Raw genomic sequence first — 22986 nt, forward strand, 5'->3', positions numbered from 1 at the left:
CTAGCTTCTTGATAGGAGGAATGCGGTTTCATGATTTTTCAGAATTGATTCTTTCGGGAATACAAAATGCAGGAAGTCCTCTGAAAACAAGCTCCCTTTGACCATAATGCCCATCTGAAAATGCTTTGAAATTGAAGATATGGCTGGTGTAGTATTGCGACAGTAGATCCTAGGGCACAATCTAAGGTAAATCTGAAAGGGGACATTACAAATTTGTAGCAGGGAAAGACTGCTTTAGAGTAAGAACAAAATAGTTAGTAGCATGCAGGTACATATGGAAGAGAAACGCCGTTCATATGGAGAAACATAATATTATCCAATATACCAAGTTACCAACAGAGTTCTTATATAAAAAGATAAAATATTCACTATAAAGCATACAAATCCCCAGGAATTAAATAGAAAACAGAGGCAAGGACAAATTAAAATTGAATATTCTTTGCCCCACCTCACTCTAGAGGAGAAAGGCTAATCATGGACATGATATGGAAAAGATAACCCTCATTTCCCCCACTATAATAATATGTAGCTACGGAACTGCTTAAGCAAAACCATTGGCACATACCAAAGGTATGGTGTTTCAGCTGCAATTCCTGATATTTCTAATTATTAATTAACCATAATAACCCTAATGTGCCTCTATGCACAAAATTGATATAAATTCCATCCGAGTCAAGAGAAGGCTGCTCAAAACCATGAGCTGAAATAGTAAACTGGAACTATGCATCAATCCTTCAACAACATATAGAAGATTGAAAAACGTTTACCGGTACCTTCAAGGACCTGCACATAAAAACTTTTGGCTCAATCATTAGAGAAACTGACAGGAACAAAATCTACTCAAAAACAAGATAACATTAAAAGCATCAGACAAAATCACAGAAGGATTTCGAGGAATTAGAATGGTCCTTTATTAAAAAAGATCTATAATCATCTAGATAAACCCACTATGCAAGGAGAAAAAGGATGGGGGAAGGCAGCAGAAGAAATCTTATGTTCATTGCAAGCAAGGTTTGATGAACATGAGGCATTGTGTGACAGGCAGAACTCATGTACCTGTATTATCCTTAAACATATACTGCATTTACTCCCAAAATGAGTACATCAACAAATTGTATGACTGCATACAAGATCCAATTATAACCTCACAGAAGCCACATATTTACCCAGGCTGCAAATGCTGTCAAATTCTGACAGATTTTGAATGGCCATACTTTTTGCATTCTTCTTCAGCTTTGTCTCTAACAGGATTCATTATATTGCCCATGCTGCTCAATCAACACAAGATAGTTTCATTTCTTCCAGTGGTGGGGTTTTCAAATTGCATGTAGAAGCCCCATCCAGAGAGTACACTTGACTCAAAACTCCCTAGCTTGGGTTCCAAACTTCATTCCATTAAATTGTGATTGTAATAGAAGTAAAAATCTTAAGTAACCCAACAAAATTGCTTTTCACCTACTACATAATGCCACAAATGGAAACCTGCCTCAAACAGAGCACCAGAATGGGAAAGAAAAAATAATCCCCTGATGCCATACCTGTTGATATTTTTCACTTTTTCTGTCACTTTGACATAATTTTTTTCTCAAAAAGTTATCTAGGAAGCTTTGTAAAGTTGAATCTTTGGTCATAAGTCATTTTCTTCAAAAAGGGTTCGTGTGAAGACTTAGATGTAAAAAAGAGGAACAAGTAATTTCATTTTTTGTGTTTCCTTGTTGGTTTTCACATTGAAGACCGTTTTGGGGGGTTTTAGGGCATGTAGCTTGAAAGAAGTTAGGTTTTTCTGTTGTTTGGCATTAAAGGAGTCAATCAATGTGGCTTGAGCAAGTAGTTGGTTGTTCCATTTATCAAACACATTGCAGACATTCACCTCAACGTTGTAGTGATTTTGTCAAGCAGGAGGATGTGTACATGAAAGGATTCATCAGATGCTGAAACAAGGTATGTGAAGATGGGCACATTCTTTTGCTAAGATATTTCAGATGAAAGGACACCTGTACATGTGTAAACGAAGATAGAACTGCCAGGAGCGTAGTCTACGTGTTGTGTCATCGGTATGAGGTGACCTCCATAGGTTTAAGTGCTTGTTTTATAGTCATGGTTCTCCTTCTGCATGGTTTTTATGTCAGGTCATTATGTCTTATGATTGCCTCCCATCTTTTGCCATCTTAGTTTTCATCTGCAAGCATTCAATGTAAACAAGCCCTCTCAAGAGTTTATTTATTCCTCCAAATGAGCCTCAACATATAAGTAAATACACTTTTGCCCAACGTTCTTAAGAGAAATATTTTAAATGATATATATGCTAGATTTTGATCCCATTCTTCTCTGTGCAATGGTTGGTACCACCTCAATATCTGCTACAGATTCTTTGAAGGATCTTAAAAAAAATCTTAGGATATGGCATGTGGTTCTATGCTGATGCTGCGTATACTGAGGTGCTTTGCTGAAAAGAGTGATTATGGGAGTATAAAGAAGGCATTTAACATGGAAGAGTTCAGAGCAAATGCTCACAGAATGGTGGATTTTATTGCAGACTAATGCAGAGATATCCATAGTTTCCATGTGCATAGCAAAGCCCAGGTTGCTGCTCATCACTAGAGCAGTGTCTGATAGTTGAAAACGAAACAAAAAACACATTCAGGTTGTGATCGATGCAAACATGGTGCAGGAGCACCTTGCAAATTTTGAAGACCATTTGAGCAATGAAGGCTCTTAGAAGTGTTTGTAGGTTCTTTGAATGTTTTTGAGTTGTAATAAGGTCTTTCAAGACCATTTGAGTTGTTTTGGTTAGCCATGTAAGGCTTTTCCAGCATGCCTAAATGAGGCAAGCAGTGTATTTTGGCTTCTATGTGGCCTATTTGTCAGGTTTATGATGTGCCCTAATAGGTTACATAGGAAAAAGTCATAGGTTGTGAAGATTGTGCAAAGTTGTCAAGTTGGATGACAACTTTTGTTGTCACTTTGTAACTAATCTCCCTCCAACGGCTACCTAATTCAAATTTCAATTGGAGTCGGTTGAGGGGGTTGGAGAAACCTTGTTTAAAGCCTTGGAGGTCGAGAAGAATGATGATGATGAAGTTTGGATGTAAGACTGCAATCAAATTTCAATAAACACTCAGAAATTTCCATAAATCTGTTGTAACAGTGCTTTGTACGGCCATAGTACGGACCCCATGTGCAATCTAAATCATTGATTTGAGTAGGCATACGTGTTGATGATCATTTGGCTTTGATTTGGCAAGAAAAGATTGTGTAATAAGCGAAATATCTGCATTTTTGTAACAAGCGGTCTGAAAACCCTCCCAAACCAGGGTTTCAAAGGAAATGTCTTCTTAACCCCACATTCCTCTGGCCAAATTGGCTCAAAATCTGAGGAATAGGAGGGAAGACAATGTACTTTAAGATTCTTGAAGTTTCTAAGTGGGCCGTTGAACTGGTGGAGTTTGGGATCAAACCCTAGGCTACACATCCTCATGTGACTACCCTGTTTTGATTGCTAAAAGTGGTGCAGAGGTAGAACTAAGTGTTGTGGACCCTATATGACCATGGATTTGTTGTTTTGGGATGTGCGCAGACCTTTTTCGTCCATCGATGTCTTTGGACCAGACCTTTGGAGTGGGGTTGCTTTGTAAAAGTGGCCTAAAAGCCCTTTTAGCCCTCCTGTAGCAGCAATGTTTGACCCAACAAATGCAAGAGTTGGGTACTAAGTTTTGGAAGAGTTTTGTGTCATCATTGGAGGCATCAAAAAGTGTCAAGAGTCTGTGGTATCATTAGGAGGATTTCCGAGTTCTGCCTTAAAAGTTCAAAACAAGGCTACTAGGAATAGGCGTCTAGTAGAGGGCAGTCATCTTGATTACATCTGTACAAACAAAAAGGTGTTGTTTTGGTTGTAATCAAAGTTCCTAGGGTTAGACAAAAAGTTCTATAGGGTCCATACCTGCTTTGCAATGGTGGATATGTTATAAACCAAGTTAGCCATAGGTGGCTACAGGAGAGTTGGTGTCAAGAATAGACTTGATGTGAGAAGTTGTGTCTCCATGAGTTGTTCATGGACATAGTGGGGTCCCATTGAGCAAAGGGGAGTGTAGAGGAGTCCTTTCGTGTTGCTGTCAGAATTGTCCAAGAATCCATGTGAATGTTGAGACCTTAATTGAGGGTCTAGTGGATTGAGTTTGTGTGAAAAGCCTTTGTTCCTTGGGGCTCTACATCAAAACATCATTCCTTTACTTGTTCAGCTCTTTCGAACTACTGAGTTAGATATTAAAGAAGCAGCATGGACCATACCAAATGCAATTTCATTGGTTCTTGCTAAAACTGTGGTTCTTAAGGAAAAAGGTCCTGAGAGTGCTACTAGGGGAGCTCTAAGGTTTACACTGATGTTGCTTACTCATCCAATGAGGTGGAAAAGAGAGAAAGAAAATAGGAACTCTTGAGGCACACCATAATGGTATTCAATATTCAACCATGAGAGCAGAAGAAAACGTTGATATCATGTATCAGAACATTGAGCATGCATTTTTTCCAGCTAGCAGAGAAGGAGATGATTACATTGCTATATCTCCATTTGCACAATCATTGGTAGATATGATCATGTTGCCTTTTGTACAGAAAGCTATGATACAGTGGTGAGAATGTAAACATGAAAAGGGCTCGTGGTTAAACACTCTTGATCCCTTCGTAGTACCAATTGGGCTATAGCAGCAGATATAGGAATGTTGATTGTGGGAGGTACTGAGTTTTTGGTAAAAGGTTGATGAACGGTCTCTGAGCTGCCTTAGTTGTTTGACATTTCAGGAATTACAAGCCAAAGCACCAACTTTTACCTTCAGGGGCATACTGGACCCATTATCTGTTTTGGCTCTCAATATTCTAGTATTCATAGTAGCTCTTGAGATATTACCATACGTGTATGGGACAGGGCTTCTCTGAAATGTTGGAGTATTCTCAAGCATGGAGATTAGGTGTGGTCATTAGTTGCCAGAGGTCCAAACATTCATGTTGAAGAGGCCTATTCTTTGTAAACAGTTATGCTGGTCATTTGCTTTTTACAAGAGGTGAAGATGGTGCCATCCATCTTTGGAATATAAAGACTGGTAAGATTTTGTACATGACAGGTAGTTTCACTTCACCTGTTACTACAATATGCTCACCAAAGCTAAGTAAGAAGGTTCGAATTCGAATTCGAATTCGACAGCCATGAAATTCGGATGAAATTCGACAAGGGAAAAATTCGAAAAAAAAATTCGGATAAAATTCGCCTTCTATAATTTTGTTGATTTTTAAATATATGTATACTTCTAATAAATTATCAAAATAGCGACCCTTGTTGGAGAAAATCCAAGGGCAACCCAGCAGTTGCAGACAACCATGACCCAATAGATACAAAGCATATACAAAGAATACCCACGACCAGCTGAGTTGTGTTAGAGGTGGACAGCAGTGCTTTATAGAGGAAATTCGATTAAATTTGATTTTTTTTATAGAAGTTTGAAATTCGATTAAATTCGAACCTCATCCATGAAAATCACCATATCCTGTGACTTAGCACCAAAGTACAATAAAAAAAAGTTTAGGGAATCATCTAAGGAAGAGAAGATACATTCTTTCAAGTAGAAGTTTTGTTGGGATCTGTGGCTTGGATCTTTAGAGGGGTTGCAGTATATGCATGTAAATGGTTGGTACCATAGTTCTTATCTGACCAGCCATTTCCAAGTGAAGGATATGTTCCAAGATAGAGGCCAGCATGTGCAACTCCAGGTAAAAATGGATCCATATTCTCAAGGATATTTTCGTCTAACACATGCTAAAAAATGATAATAGAGCAGTTTTGAGGTCAGAAGTTTAAGAATGGTGAGAGCAGGCAAAGCATAGAAACCCATGATGACAGTCAACACAGGTGGGGCAGAAAAGTGGTTGTTTGTCAAGTCAAGGTCCATTGAAATATGAAGGGTTTCATAAAAACAGCACAAAAGACAACAGACAAGTCTTATAAGGAGCTAATACATGATAATAAACCTAGAATCAATTAACGACAATGCTTGTTGAGACAAAATCAAAGGCAAAGGGTATTGAAGTTAAAAAACCTAACAGAGAGGGCATGTATGACAGTCATATTGCTAACAAAAAGGCTAACTACATGAAAAAACAGCTCATCATATGAAATCAAATCACAAGTGTCTAGGGTACTAGGATAACTATATCATGCTTCATTTAGTTCTCAAGCTCTACCTCTTACATTGCCCACAGAGGGTGGAGAGGATCTTTTCTACCATCTTACATTGCCCGCAGAAGATGGTTAACAATTACTCTTCTCCCTGAGAAGATTACAATACCACCTTACATTGCCCACAAAGGGTGGTTTGATACAACACAATGTATCATTAAGGTTGAGACTCCCTCTCAATCAAGGTTTCATTTTCCGCAACACCGAGTCTGTCCCTGAAGTACACAAACTTCACTTTGGACAGAGGCTTGGTAAGAATATCTGCAACTTGCTCATTAGTGCTGACATACTTCAGCTGAATGGCGTCTCTTTGCACCATATCTCAAATGAAGTGATAATGAGTTTCCACAAGTTTTGACCTGTCATGAAACACTGGATTGATAGACATTTTGATACAACTTTGATTATCACAATGAATAACTGTAGGATCCCAAGGCTAACCAAACAGCCCAGCAAGAAGCTTACGAAGCCACACTGCTTCTCTAGAAGCTACACTTGCTGCAATATACTCACCTTCAATAGTACTTAGTGCCACTGAGGATTGTTTTCTGCAAGCCCAAGAGATCACTGCAGATCCTAAGCTGAAACAAATGCCGGAAGTGATTTTCCTATCTTTGACGCTTCCAACCCAATCTGCATCTGAATAACCTTCCAAGGTTATTGAAGTGTTAAGTGGATACTTCAGCCCATAACCAACTGTGCCTCGCAAGTATCTTAGGATATGCTTGGCTGCAACAAGATGAACATGTTTGGGCATGCTCATGAACTGGCTGAGAGCATTCACTGCAAAGCATATGTCTGGTCTAGTGTTAACTAGATACATCGGTGATCCAATCAACTGCCTGTACTCCGATGGATCTGCAAAATTAGAGTTAGCTGCAGAAACACTTAACTTCTTTAAGTTAGATTCCATAGGAGTAGACATAGGTTTACAATCCATCATTCTAAATCTTTTCAAAATATCAATAGTATACTTTCCTTGACTTAGAAAAATTTCGTTAGATCTTTGCCATACTTCTAGACCTAGAAAATAATACATTAGACCTAAGTCTTTCATTTCAAATTCTGAAGCTAGTTCTTTCTTACATCAAATGATAAGTTCATCTTTACCAGTAAGAAATAAATCATCCACATACAAAACTAGAATCAGCATTTCATCATTGGATAACTTAAAGTAGATGTTAGAGTCAACATCATTTTTACAAAAGCCTAAACTTAACAAGTATTTATCAATTCTTTCATACCAAGCATGAGGAGCCTGTTTGAGGCCATACAGAACTTTCTTCAATCTGCAGACATGAGTTATTCTATCCTGAATCTCATAACCCTCAGGTTGTTCAATATAGACCTCTTCCTCAATGACACCATTAAGGAAGGCAGTCTTAACATCCATCTGATGTAGCTTCCAACCTCTAGCAGCAGCAATAGCTATTATAGTTCTAATGGAAGTATATCTAGCAACAGGAGCAAATGTTTCTTCATAGTCCATGCCTTCTTTTTGAGAAAAACCACGAGCTACAAATCTAGCCTTATATTTTCAATACTACCATCAGTATTATGTTTAATTTTAAATAACCATTTAAAGGGAAACAACAGATTTACCTTTGGGTCTGGGCACAATATCCCAAACATCATTCTTGATGATTGACTGATATTCTTCATCCACAGCAAGCTTCCAGGCATGATGGTTCAAGGCTTCTTCAACATTGCAAGGTTCAGATTCAATGAGATTGCACATCAATGCAACGTAGTTGGAGAATACCTGAGGTGTCTTGGTTTCACGGAAGGTGCCACTGGGAGCAACAAATCTTTCGGCTTCTTGAATGGTGTTTCTTACCCAAAGTGGTCTCTTTTTGGTAACCACAATGTCACTAGGAATGTCGGTGGGATTCATAGGCTCTAGTGGATCATTATGCTCTTCTTGAAGTGGAGGTTCAACAGGCTCCCTCTGAATCTCAGGGTTAGTATCAACATTCATATCTTGATTGTCATTAGCTTCATCAATAATAGAAGAACCTTTTGATTTCTTAAAAGCAATAACTTCTTCAAAAGTAACATCCCTACTTACCTCAACATACCTTTGATCAGAGATATAGATCCTGAAGGCCTTGGAGGATTCACTATATCTGACTAACATGCCTTTCTTCCCGGAGGGCTCCAATTTGGTTCGCTTTTCCTTGGGCACATGAACATAAACAAGACTTCCAAAAATTCTGAGGTGACTGATGTCCACTTTGGATCTTGTGAAGGCTTCTTCAGGGGTCATGTTCTTTAGAACACAATGTGAACATCTATTTTGAATATATACCGCTGTTCTAGAAGCCTCAACCCATAGAAAGGTCTACAAATCTGAATCATGAATCATAGCTTTTGCAACCTCGACAATAGTTTTATTCTTCCTTTCAACAACTACGTTTTGCTGAGGATTGTATGGAACACAAAACTCCCTCTTAATTCTTGACTCAACACAAAAATCATAAAAACTACCGGAGGTGTACTCACCTCCATTGTCAGATCTTAAACATTTAATTCTTTTACCAGAGGAGTTTTCGGTTAATGCCTTAAACTCTTTAAATTTACTTAAGACTTCATCAAATTCTTTAGATTTCAAGAAGTAGATCCAAGTTTTCCTAGAGAAATCATCTATGAAGATTACGTAACAAAGAAATCCACTAGGAGATGCTATAGACATAGGACCACATAAATTAGAGTGAACAAGTTCTAGTTTATCTTTAGCTCTATTTTCTCTTTTATGAAAAGGACTTTTAATATTTTTACCTATAGCACAACCTTTGCAAGTATTATCATGAATTTGACTGAGTTTAGGCATACCTTTGACTAACTTTTCAAGAGAGGGAAGTGCTTGATAGTGTAAGTGTCCAAGTCTTCTATGCCATAGCTCACAGGATTCGAGAGCCTCATTAATGAGGGCTTGAACAGGGTTAGTAGAGAGCTTATAAAGACTATCATATCTATTACCAATTACATGAGCAGATTTAAAACTAGATTTCTTAGGCCAGGCAAGTACTTTTCTCTCAGAAAATGCAATTTGATAACCTTTATCTTCTCGAGCAGAAATGGAAATTAAGTTTCTTTTAATTCCAGGAACAAACAATATGTCACTAAGGTGAAGTGAAATACCAGAGTCTAAATTTAAAGTAGAGTCAGAACCTCTTACCGAATATCGAGCATCATCACCAATTACCACATTAAGACTGGTATCCTTTTCTACTAAGTTTGAAAGATGATCACAGTAGCCTGTGATGTGTCTGGAAGCACCACTGTCAATCAGCCATGTATTATTGTCTGTAGGTATGCTACTTGACAGGGTAGAGATGAATAAGAAGTCATCATTTTGTTTTGCGACTTCATTTAGGTTGGCTTCTCTTTGAATGGGATCATTCTGACATTCTTTAGCATAGTGACCAAATTTGTCACATCTGAAACATCGAACACAAGAGATATCTATTGGTTTCTTCCAAGAGTGCTGAGAACTAGATGGTCTGAATTCCCTATTTCTCTTTGGATAATGCTTCTTCCAATTTCCACCTTTCTTGCATTGGGTTGCAAGCATGTGTTGGTCATCTACATGAGGACTTTTGGTTTGCCCTCTTGTGATAAAGTGGGACTCTTCTTGAATGCAATCATTCTTAAGGCGATCAAGGGTAGGTAACTCAGTTCTGCCACTTATGGTTTGAATAAAAGACTCTCATGAGTGTGGTAAACAATTTAGGGCAATCATGACAAGGTCCTTGTCTTCCATGTTATGTCCAATTGAACCTAGTTGATTCTTTAGTTCTGAAATTCTCATAAAATAGGAAATAACAGAATCTTCTTCCGACATTTTGATATTAAGTAATTGTTGTCTTAAAGTAATTGCCCTACTGAAATTGTTAATTTCATAGGTACCTTGTAGATGACTGAACATTTCCCTTGCAGTAGAGAATGAGGCAATAGAGGTGACTAGGTGGCCTTTGACTGAATCAATGAGAAGTTTTCTGGCCTTGACAGCATCCTTTTTGAATTGTTTTAGCTCAGCTGCATCCGTAGGTTCAGTTAGCTTTTTCGCTTCTATTAAGTGAAGAAGATCTTCTTCCTCTAGAGCCAACATGATTCGAACCTTCCATGCAACAAAATTGAGATTCCCATCAAGCCTATCTTCAACTTTCAGCCTCATTGACCTGACCTGTGAATGAGACAAAAATCTGGAAATAAAGGAGTCTTAAATTCTGAAATCTGAAAGTTGATCTAGCCTATAGCTCTGATACCATGTTAATTTTATACTTTCAGATTAATGTAGAACTTAGAAATCGGAATTTAGCTTCTAATTAATTTGTTTGTTGTTGAATTTAGAGATTGCTAGATTTAGGCATAGCATAGAAATAAACAAATAAGAACAAAAACACAATTACCCTGGGAAAACCTCCTAGGAGGAAAAAAACCCAGCTAGAAAAGATCCTCAGATCTGATTATGGATTATGTTCATATAACAGTTACAACACTTATCTCAGGTCCTTGAAGATGTCTGAAGTGTTTGCTCTTAGGGCTGATGGAATCAACAACAAGTCTGCACTTTCATGAACATCAGGTCTGCTCCTTAAACACACCAACCAGCACTCAGACTCAAGCCCTAGATCTGCACTCTTGATGTGTCTTAGGTCTGCACAGATTCAATAACCCTGGCACTTTAATTCTGGAACAGCTCGGCCTTCTTTATGACAGCAAGAACTTGATGTTTGCTTCTTCAATTGGCAGGGATAATTCGCATAAGTTCCTTCACCAACTTTCGCATTAATCAAATGTATACTTCGCATCATTAGGCATGTGTGAACTTCACATCATTAGCAGATATGTATTTCGCTTGAAGGATGTATATTGATTGTCTTTTGAATGAAGTGAATGTGTCTTATATATATGTGATGCAATATCCTTTTATGTCGGCCTAATATAAATAAATAACTTTTAATTTATTTGAATCTCTTTAATCCGAAATGCCTTGATAGATAGGGTCGGCCCTATTCATGCAAGCACGTTATCATGCATGTAGCGTGGGGTTTAAGAAGTGCCGTGGTATAGGGCCCTACACATTAAGGAAGGGGCTGGTCCCTTGGGCAGATTCCAATGTTGCCCGAGGCAATTGGAATCCGTCATTCCCTAATTACAAATCAACATAGAAAACTCCTTACCTCAATCACAATGAAAGTCTTGGATCACTTCAAAATGGCTTCCACTTTTACTAAATTCCTAACAATTGTTGGATCTCTGTCTAATAAATTTTGATCTCAGCTACTTCATAGACTTAGCTAACCTTTGATCTCAGACTTAGACAACTATTCGGTGTATTTGGTGTCTGCCCTTTTAAAACGTTAAATGAATATTTGCCTATATAATCAGCAATATGAATATAAACAACAAAAATCTATTTTCTACAATTCATGGGTTAAACTCCTTGTCTCAATCACAATGAAAGTCTTGGATCCCTTCAAAATGGCTTCCAATTTTACTAAATTCCTAACAATAGTTGGATCTTTGTTTGATAAATTTTGGTCTCAGCTACTTCATAGATTTAGCTAATACCCCTACAAAACTCCTTGCCTCAATCACAATGAAAGTCTTGGATCACTTCAAAATGGCTTCCACTTTTACTAAATTCCTAACAATAGTTGGATCTCAGTCTGATAAATTTTGATCTTAGCTACTTCATAGACTTAGCTAATCTTCGATCTCAAACTTAGACAGCTATTTGGTGTATTTGGTGACTGCTCTTTTAAAAAGTTAAATGAATATTTGCCTATGTAATCAGCAATATGAATATAAACAACAAATCTATTTTCTATAATTCATGGGTTAAACTCTATAAATACGTGTTCATGCAATAGAGATACTTGCAGAAATTATTGACCTTTGCAAGTAATCTAAATGCTTATCTTTGCTATAGATATGTGATAGGGGCTTCGTTCAATAATCTATTTTGAATTGAGAGAAATGGATTGCAAATAGGAAGGACGACCAGCCTTCTGAGTTCACGAAACCCAAGTACGCCACCTCGAGATGAATGTTATGCTCGTGGGCCAAGGGACTTAGTGTGCCCTTGGGCTTGAGATCCCATCAAGTACACCAACCCGAGATAAATGCTATGATTGTAGCCCAAGGGGCTTAGTGTGCCCTTGGGCTTGAGGTCCCATCAACTACGCCTCCCAAGATAGATGCTATGCTAGTGGACCAAGGGGCTTAGTGTGCCCTTGGGCTTGAGATCCCATCAAATACACCACCCTAAGATAGATGCTTGGGGGCCAAGGGGCTAAGTGTGCCCTTGGGCTTGAACAAGGAGAATGGCCAACCTCCAAGGTGAACATAGGGACGGAAGGGTGGCCCACCTTCCATGCTCTTGCAGTACAAGGGCAACCAACCTTGAGACTGTGGTTTGCAAACATTTCAACAAATTCCTAATGAGGTTATCATGGGAATCCACATGGGAATGGCTAATGTCTTGATTAGATCTTAATATGAGAATGTTATATGATTCTATGATGTATACTATTACTAAAAATTAGACAAATTAGATAATATGAAATATCTTGATTTATGATTTTAAGTTAATGTCCAAGTGGCTAAAATTGTGTGCAGGACCTAAACCGGGATTAATCTTGTTAAAAGGCTGCCCAATTGGTAAATTTATACTCTTTAACTTATATTACATTTCTTAAATTTAGTTGGAATTGTGATTTTAGGGCAAAATATAAGAATGTTCCCAAAGGGAACATTATAGGCTCAGTGATGTTCCCAGTTAGACTCAACAAAAAAGTTATTCCCAGATTTTATATGTTCTCACACCTGTAGTATGTATGTGCATAAATGTGTTACTATTATGAATTATACTAACCTGCAAAATATTGGGATATCCCCAAAGGGAAGATTATAGGCTCAGTGATGTTCCCAGAAAAAAGTTATTCCCAGATTTTATATGTTCTCGCACTTGTATTATGTGAATGTGCATAAATGTGTTACTATTATGAATTATACTAACCTGTAGTAGCACCACCAGAGTTCTAACAAAATGGTATCAACTAGTACAAGAATTATATACTTAGGGCATGAATGACAATATGAGATGCATTATGTGGTAATAATTGTATTTCTTACAGTGTTGGATTAATCCTAAGGTTTCGTGGATCATACCTACTTAACGAGAACCCATGTGTCATCATGGGAATTGTTAAGATAGATTTCCAGCCAAAATCGATGGCACTTTCAGACTGAGAAATGTAGCTGAAGCTACCATTAATGTCATTAATGTCATTTTTGAGATGCCTATTAATCATTCAGAGGGATAAACATGAGATTTACTCATACAGGGGTGTGTTATTTTGAGATAAGCATGCCTGTATGGGTAAATCTCATGTTTATCCCTCCAAAAATGGTCATGCACGGCCAGTCACTGAATAACAAGATCTGTACAGACCTCAAAAAATGAAGGTAAATATTGTTGGTATTGATGCATCGCATGCATTATGCATGAGTGGTGATATTTTTAGGATTGTTAATTAGGTAGTCTTAAAGTAAAGCTGAGTTCTATATTTGTGCATGCTAGATGCATGGAACAAAGCACTTCAGTTTACTGTCTATATTTAGAGAGTGCAATCTTTATAAAGGATTGTCCTCATGTTGTTTGAAGCAGAGTGTGTAAGTCTGATTTGTATTAGATGAAGAGCAGACCTCTAAATTGAGAGGCAAGATGTAATCAGATTTGAATGAATATAAGATTAGTGTATGTTAAAGATTCCCTGTCTTTTAGCAATTTTCTCTCTATTGCCTCTGTTTTCAGATTTTTTGTTTGTGTTTATTCTCTGTTTGTTGTCGCTGTGTTTGGAAAAACTACAATTGGTATCAGAGCAGGCTGATCGGGGGAAAGTCAGGTTTGAGAGCTTTCAAAGAAGATTTTGTTGCTGTTTTTGAAGAGATCAAGCAGTATATTAGAAATGCTGCCAGAAGACAATAGGATCACTGTCGCTAAAAGGAGATGAAAGGCGAACAAAAAAAGTACTCTGCAGATTCAAAGTTGCCACGAGAAATCTAAAGATAGAAGGTTGCCGGTGGAGTACCAAAAGAAAGAAATTAGTTGGAGCGCAGGTGAACGATCTTGGGAGGTAAAAGAGATAGAAGATCACAGGTAATTGATGCCATCAATCAGCCAACCATTGCATTATAAGTAAAAAGGCTTAGGTAATTGCCAGGAGGATTCATTGGTAAAAGGAAGGCCGAACCAAAGGAAAAGGTGAGCGCCGAATTCAAAAGTAAATCTCAGTTTTTTTTCTTGCAATCTGTTAAAGTTCCTACCAGAATTGATTAAAAACCGTGGAGAACAATGGTTGTGTGAAGCATATCAGAACTAGGGTTTACCAGATAAGTGTGCGCTAGAGGAGAAGAAGCCACATAAAAAGAGCCAATTTGTGATGGCATTGCTGCTTGAGGAATTTGTAGTGTTGAAGGATTGGTTGCTGATAATAGTGTTGCTGCTTTAAGAAGAGAATACAATCACCAAAGGAGATTATTAGTCTTGTAGATGCCTGTAGTCAGCGGCCAAGGTAGAGGAAAATCTAGGACTTCCGATTGCAGGTTAGTTGCCAAGAGGAGTTAAAAGCTGGAGCAAAGGTTGAAAAAGTCAAACCAGATCGTGAAAAAATAAATAAAAGAAGGTTATAGGAAGTCACTGCTAATCTGAAAGAAGCCGTCTGAAATGAAGTGAAGAATTCTTCTAAAGAAGAGTTTGCGGGAGGAAGCTATCAAAATCTGCATTGAGAAAGGTGAAGGTATATCAATTTTTTTTTTTAAATTGCTATATTTCAGGATCTGTTATTACTACTTAATAGGAAGATTGCAGCCATTTGAGAAATTGATCAAACAAGTCTGAAGACATTGAAGAAAAGAAGGAAGAGAAGTTCTAAAGAATCTGAGAGTGAAGATATCGAAGAGCGAAGGCACATGTAGCTATCCAAATAAATTGCAAGTATCAGCAAGGTGAGGTTAAATTGTTTGTTTCAATGGGGAAAATTGGCAAAAAAAGTGAAGAAAGAAAATTCAAGTTTAATGTGTGCGAAATTGTTTGAAAGATGAATTGACGAAATTGAAAAAGTCTAATTTTGAATTGATAGAAACTATAAAAGAGTTGAGAAAAGATATCTATGAAAATTTTGTGAAAATGATAATTTTGAAAAGGACTTGGAGAAATTCAAGAAGGAGAATGAAGATTTGGAAAAGAAGTTAAAATTGTTGGAAAAAGAAAATGAGCTTTTGATATCAAAGTCATTAGTTTGTGATGTCTCATTTGGCACAAAAAAATTGTTTTGTTCCTTTGATCAATCAGTTGATATGGATGATGTACCTAAAGTTTGATTAAGTGAAGATGATCCAATTGAAGGTAAGGATATGTGTGAATCTCTAAATTTTACAAGTGCAAATTGTGATGTTAAAAGCAAAGGCTGTTTTGAAAATAATATTGGTTTTAAGATCATGCAGAAAATGGGATATAAAGGGAGAACTAGGAAAACAAGGGCAAGGAATAAGAGAGCCCATTCAGCTAGTTATGAGGCCAAAGAATGAAGATCTCGGACATGGTAAGAAAGATAGATCTGATGTTGCTAGTGTTACAAGTTCATACTTCATACAAATCAGTTCAAAAAAGGGAATGCGTGTCATGTTCTTATTGTCTTAGAGAAAGGCATAAGAAAGAGAATTGTTAGGATCTTCGCCCTTGTTCAATTTGTGGGTTGAAGAAACACTATGAAAAATCATGTTGGAACAAAGAGAGAAATGAAAAATCTATGAAAGATTGTATGCAGATTGATTATGGATGGATTAATGGATCCAATTGGAGAAAAGTTGTCTAAACTTAAATGTTCGCATGTTAAAAGAGATAGTGGTCAAACAAATTTTGAATGTTTGAGTCAAGTGGTTAAAGACTGCTTGCTATTATTGACACATTGAAAGGTGTCATGAGTCTTCTCTATGTTAGAAAAAGGAAGGGAAAGCCTTGTGATCTCTCATGAAGGAGAAAGATGAGTAAATGGGTACTTGAAATGAGTAAAGGTTTGGATTTGCCACATTTAATTTTCTTATACAACATGGTCACATCAAGTTGCAAAGATCCAGTTTTCAAAGCTTCAAGTACATCTTGCGAATCCTATCTGCATCAAGGGAGGGTATGTTGGTATTCAAGGGTTGTATGCATTATGCATAACTGGTGATATTTTTAGGATTGTTAATTGAGCAATCTTAAAGTAAAGCTAATATCTTTATATACGCATCCTAGATGCATGGAACAAAGCACTCCAGTTTACAGTCTATTTTTAAAGAATGTAATCTTTATAAAGGATTATCCTCATGCTGTTTGAAGCAGAGTGTGTAAGTCTGATCTGTACTAGATGAAGAAACGACCTCTAAATTATGAGGCAAGATGTAATCAGATATGAATGAATTAAAGATTAATGTGTGTTAAAGAATTCTGTCTTTTAGCAATTTTCTCTCTATTGCCTCTGTTTTCAGATTTCTTGTTTGTGTTTATTCTCTGTTTGCTGTAGCTGTGTTTGAAAAAAACTACAAATATGACTCAAAAAGAGATCATTTGATGATGGAGACAGGTGATAGGCAATCTGTGACAACCTCCAAAATTCATGGACAACATGCCACTCTTGCAATGTTATTTGCTTAGTACAAAGCTGACAGATTACATTTCACAGAGACCTGCATCTGAATGGTGCGGAGTTACAAGATGAAGCATGATTCCATTGCCCAAGTTGTGGATTAACTGTGCCAGGAACTGTATGAAATCCAATAAGTGCAGCCTAATTTCATTGCCTGCTTTAGTGGAAAATTTTCTACATTCCTGCAATCCATTGGCTTTGGATCCTGTAAGTTTTATGTTTCCAGAATCCATTTGCCTGTTAATAGGCTTTTTTGGCCCGGCACAGTTGGGGCTTTGATGTTTTTAATCCCTACTGATAACTTTTCCATGGCTTCTGTACCAAAGACAACTGATAATAACAGTGTTTCTCAGAGTTTCTGTGAGAGTTTTGCTTTTAGCAACAGGAGGGTAACATGGGGGTATGGGAATACAGTTTTGGGATTGCAAAAGTTTTGCTTTTAGGAACAGGAGGGGGATGGCAGGAAGATAGCATTTAAATCATAGTTGAAAAAGATTGCAATTACTCACCTGAATTCCAAGCTTATATCAACCATGAGTAACTTGCAGTATTACTCGGTGCCAAGCATAGAAACAGGACTCAGACTCGGCACAGACTCGGCAAGGGTGACTTGACTTAGGACTTGGCAAAAAAACTTGGCATAGACTCGGCAGGACTCAGCAAAGTGAAAAAACCAAGAAATTTAGAAATTTATAAGAATTTAAAACTTGTTTCATGCACCCTTTATTTAATAAACCTTAAAGGCACAATAACATCATCAAATAGAAGCTAATTTGATCACATACACAGGTATACATCAATCACATAAGTATAAACCTAAGTTACCGGCTTGGGTGCGACAATGCAATGGGCAAAATCTTTTTTGCTTTTTGGGTTCGTGGGTTATATATCTTTGTGTGTGTGTGTGTGTGTGTGTGTGCAAAAATTTAAAGAAATTAAAACAAATGCAGAAGCATATGGATTTCAAAGAATTGATGTATTAACAGAATGAGCAAGACGCTCATAAATAATACAAGGATATTTACAAGAATAGCAAGTTTCTAATAAGAAACTGCTGAGAAGATCGAAGACGATCTAACTAGAATAGAATATACACTATTGAGCATTAATACTAAAATAACATTATTTTAATATTCTATTACCCTCCCTTAATGCTCAATCTATTAACTACACCTATAGAACCCCTGAATTTTACAAATTTATCAAGACCAAGGGGCTTGGTGAAGATGTCTGCTGGCTGCTCCGAGGTAGGAACATACAGCAACTGGATGGATCCGTCTTCAACCAGCTGTCGAATATAGTGACAATGAGTTTCCACATGCTTGGTTCTTTCATGGAAGACTAGATTCTTGGCAAGTTTGAGCACTCCCTGGTTATCACAGAACAAGGGAGTAGGACCTGCCTGGGAGACATGCATATCCGCAAGCATTCGTCGAAGCCAAACCGCCTCACAAGATGCCTTAACTGCTCCCCGATACTCTGCTTCTGTCGAGGAGAGAGCCACTGCCTGCTGCTTCTTACTAGTCCATGTGACAGCACCAGATCCCAAACTAAACACATACCCTGCTATAGACTTACAGTCATCAACCGAACCTGCCCAGTCAGAATCTGTGTAGCCACGGAGTATAGGATCAGAACTCCGAGTGTACAGAAGTCCATAATCAGGAGTGCCACTCACATAACGCAGCACACACTTCGCTGCTATCCAATGATCAGCCTTGGGAGCTGTCATGAAGCGTGAAATGTAGCTCACTGCAAAACTGATGTCAGGTCTAGTGGCAGTAAGATAGATGAGGCTGCCCACTAGTTGCCTGAACAGAGATTCATCCACAACTGGTGAAGATGACTGAGCTGAAAGTTTGAGCCCGGGTTCCATAGGAGTAGAGGCAGGTTTGCAATCCTGCATTCTAAACCTGTCCACAAGACTTTTGGCATACTTGGACTGAGAGAGAAAGATACTGTTCTCAGTCTGCCAGACTTCAACTCCTAAGCAGTAATGTAGAAGTCCCAAATCTGTCATATCAAAGGTGTGGCACAAATCCTGTTTGATCCCAGTGATCAAATGTGCTGAACTGCCAGTAATGATTAAGTCATCCACATAGACAACCACAAACAGAATATCATTACTAGTATGCTTGATATATAGATTTGCATCAGATGGACTCCGCTGAAAACCATGATCTGTCAGGTACTTATCAATTTTCATGTACCAAGCCCGAGGAGCTTGTTTCAGACCATAGAGTGCTTTGACTAGTCTACAGACCTTCTGTTCTTGACCAGCAACCTTGAATCCTGGGGGTTGCGTCATGTAGACTTCTTCTTGTAAGTCACCATTGAAAAATGCACTCTTGACGTCCATCTAATGGACTTTCCAACTGAACTGGGCTGCCAAGGCAAGAACGAGCCGTATGGTACTCATTTTGGCTGTAGGAGCAAAAGTCTCCTCGTAGTCAATGCCTTCTTTCTGTGAGAACCCACGAGCAACAAGACGAGCCTTATACTTGTCTAGGGTTCCATCAGCTTTGTATTTTACTTTGTACACCCATTTGCAGCTAATGGGCCTCTTCCCTGAAGGAAGATCAGAAAGGGCCCAAGTGTGATTCTTCTGAAGACTCTGGAACTCAGCTTCCATAGCCTGTTCCCACTCAGGTATACCTTTAGCCTCTGAGTATGTCTGAGGCTCAAAAACACTATGTATGTTAGCCATGAGAGCAAAATTGACTGTATGCTGTTGTTTGCTCTTATTACGGGAGGTTCTACCCTCAATGAGCTCAGTATCCCTGAGATCACCAATGGTCTTGGCCCACCATTTAGGCCGGAGAGTAGAAGTGCGAACATCTGGAGGAGCTGGAAGAGGCTCAGGATCAGGAATAGGAGCAACAGGAGGAGGGTTATTCTCCAGAGGGAACTCAGGTAGTGCATCATCGAAAATAGATTCTGCATCATCCCTCCCATCAGGCGAACCTAATGGAATAAGAACACTATGAGGCTGATCCTCAGAACTCTGTTCAGAAGAAGGGGACTGAAAGAATCCTCTGTCTTCATCAAATACAACATCACGATTGAAGATAAGACGTTCAGTGTCTATATCTATTAGTCTGTAGGCCTTATGGTGATCACTGTATCCTGTCATCATGAGTTTCTGACTTTTGGAATCCAACTTGGAGCGCTTAGCATCTGGAATCCAAACATAGGCAACAGAACCAAAAACCTTCAGGTGGCTGATCTTAGGCTTCCGACCAGACCAAACCTCTTCTGGAGTCTTTCCCCTTAACAGCCTGAGTAGGGGAACGGTTAAGAAGGTAGACAGTAGTAAACACTGCTTCAGCCCAATACTTATTCGGAACACTCCTGTGTTGTAACATAGAGCGAGCCATCTCAACAACCGTACAATTGCGACGCTCGACAACACTGTTTTGCTGAGGAGTGTAGGGTGTAGTCAATTGGCATTTGATGCCATGGGTATCACAGAAGTTGGAGAATGCAGAAGAACAAAATTCCCCCCCGTTATCTGTCCTAAAAGTAATGATACTATGTCCAAACTCTTTTTCAACAAAGGACTTAAACTTCTGAAAGATACTAAATACATCTGATTTATGTTTAAGAAAGTACACCCACATCTTTCTACTAAAATCATCTACAATAAGCAAAAAGTATTTGCAACCAGTAACAGAAGATGTATTCATAGGACCACAAATATCAGCATGAAGTAATTGAAGTACCTTAGATGCGCGCCAAGACTTTCCATGTGGGAATGAAGTCCGATGCTGTTTGCCAGCTTGACAGGCACCACATACTCCAAGATGCTAAGTCTGAATATCAGGTAACCCTGAAACAAGTCCCTCCCGAGATAGCTGAGAGAGATACTGAATGTTGAGATGTCCATATCTCTGATGCCACAAAGTGCTGAGAGGAGAAACACGAGCTGCCAGAGCCACTTCAGGAGAATCACCAGTGTCAAGAAGCCTATATAGGCCATGATCCTCTAGACCAACAGCAACAGTAAGACGAGTCTCCCGATCAATGATGGAACACTTGTGAGCACTGAACACCACATCTAGCTGAGGAGAATTCCTCATAATCTGGCTGACAGAGAGCAGATTAAGTTCCATTCCAGGAACATAGTACACATTCAGAAAAAGGAGAGTCCTGCCACAGACTGTATCTGAACAGTGCCTCTACCAACAACTGTATACTCCTCACCTCCGCCAAATACAACGGAATCACTAAAAGGTGAGAAGTCTGTAAACCAGTCACGCCAATGAGAAAAGTGACGTGATGCACCAGAGTCGATGTACCAAGCAGAAGACCTGGCATGATCTGACGACCTCTTAGCCATAAAGGAATAAAAGGCAAACTCCTTCTGCTCGGAATGTTCAGCAACATGCGCCTTCTGGTGTGACCCTCCCTGCTTCTTTTGTTCAGAAGCAAGCCTCTGACGGCAATCTTTCTTCATATGGCCGTACTTGTGATAGTAATTGCACTGCACATTCTTCTTCTTAGCTTCATCCTGTGTCTGAGAAGAGCCTTTCTGCTGAGAAGACTAAGAGGACTGAAATTTGCCTTTATCCTTGTGAAAGGATTGAGCTGTGAAGGTATTTTCCGAGGAGGCTGATGTAGTACCACTACCAAACTGTTGTTTCCAGCGATCCTGCTGTAGAAGTTTGGTGCACAATTCTGAAAACTTCAGATCAACATTAGTGGAAGTAATATTGAGGGTCTCAATGAAGTGTTCATACGATTTCGGAAGACTTTTCAGAGTGATTACTACCATGTCTTCTTCCTCCATAGTCCGACCAATAGCTTCGAGCTGATCTTGAATGTACTTAATCCTCGTGAGGTGTTCCTGTAAGGACATACGTTCGTCCATCATAATGGAGAACAGCTGATTCTTTAGAAAGAATGCTCGGCTCTTGTCGGATGTCTCATGCAATTCCTTCAGATGCTTCTAGATGTCGGAAGCTGTCTTGCCGGAAGGAATCTGCGGTAACTGATCATCAGTCACTGAGAGTTTGAGAAGCATAACTACCTCCCGATTGCGTTCATCAAATTTATCTTGATCTGCACCAGGTGTACCAAGACTGAGCTCTTTTCCCAAAACAAGCTGGTCAAGACGCCTATATTCAAAAATAGTCAACATACGCTGTTTCCAGATGTTGTAATTGTTGCCATTAAAGCGTTGACTGCCTTCTAACATCAGGTTGGTTAGAGAAGCCATTTGCATGTTGCCCCAAAAAAATTCCCGGCTGACCCAAAAAAATCCAAAGACAATCCAGAAATGCGTGCGAAAAACCCAGAAGGAATCTGCTGTCAGAATCTGGATCCACGGGCTCGAAAATCGAGGCACCCAGAAAAAACAGACTACCACCCAGATTGGGGTTCGAAAAACCCACCAAGAATCTGCAAGAAAAATTTATTTTCGATAAAAACTTGAAGGTAAACACCTTAATCGAAAAATTAAAGGGTCGTGGAAGCCATGATACGCCCAGAAAATCTGGAGACCGAAGAAAACTTGGCACGGGGAAGAAGACATAGTCGCACCACCAGTAGAGATGGCCTCACGCGGTTTTTTTTTTTTTTAATTTTAACCCACAGAAACGAGCCCAGAGCACGCACAGAGCCGCGGACGCCACCGGAGACAGAGCCTCGGTCGCCGAGGGTTGAGGTCGCGACGCCGAGGTAACATTGCAGGTCGCGCGTTGCAGAGAGTTGCAAGTCGCACGGGAGTTGTAGTGCGGGCACAAAAAAAAAACACAGAAAAACCTTGCGATAGCCCCCCACACAAAAACGTGAATTATAGGTCCTCACACAAACGTGTATTACAGGTCCTCACACGAAAATGTGAATTACAAGGAAAAATCCGCTCAAGATCACTACCGCTCTGATACCATAAAACAAATGCAGAAGCATATGGATTTCAAAGAATTGATGTATTAACAGAATGAGCAAGACGCTCATAAATAATACAAGGATATTTACAAGAATAGCAAGTTTCTAATAAGAAACTGCTGAGAAGATCGAAGACGATCTAACTAGAATAGAATATACACTATTGAGCAT

At 38.8% G+C, this 22986-nt stretch overlaps 1 protein-coding gene across 2 annotated transcripts in view; it reads right to left on the bottom strand.

Moving 5' to 3' along the window:
* Positions 1-320: 320 nt before the first annotated feature.
* The window catches only part of LOC131857317 (3-isopropylmalate dehydratase small subunit 1-like), a 39765-nt gene continuing 17099 nt past the window's right edge, over positions 321-22986 (bottom strand). The window contains exon 2 of one of the 2 annotated variants that reach the window (XM_059209640.1): positions 321-783. The gene's annotated coding sequence lies outside the window, so the exon portion shown is untranslated. Of the gene's footprint in view, positions 797-22986 lie in introns of both variants that reach the window. The other variant, XM_059209641.1, reaches the window with a different exon arrangement.

Source organism: Cryptomeria japonica, chromosome 8 (genome assembly GCF_030272615.1).
Source record: "Cryptomeria japonica chromosome 8, Sugi_1.0, whole genome shotgun sequence".
Lineage (NCBI taxonomy): Eukaryota > Viridiplantae > Streptophyta > Pinopsida > Cupressales > Cupressaceae > Cryptomeria > Cryptomeria japonica.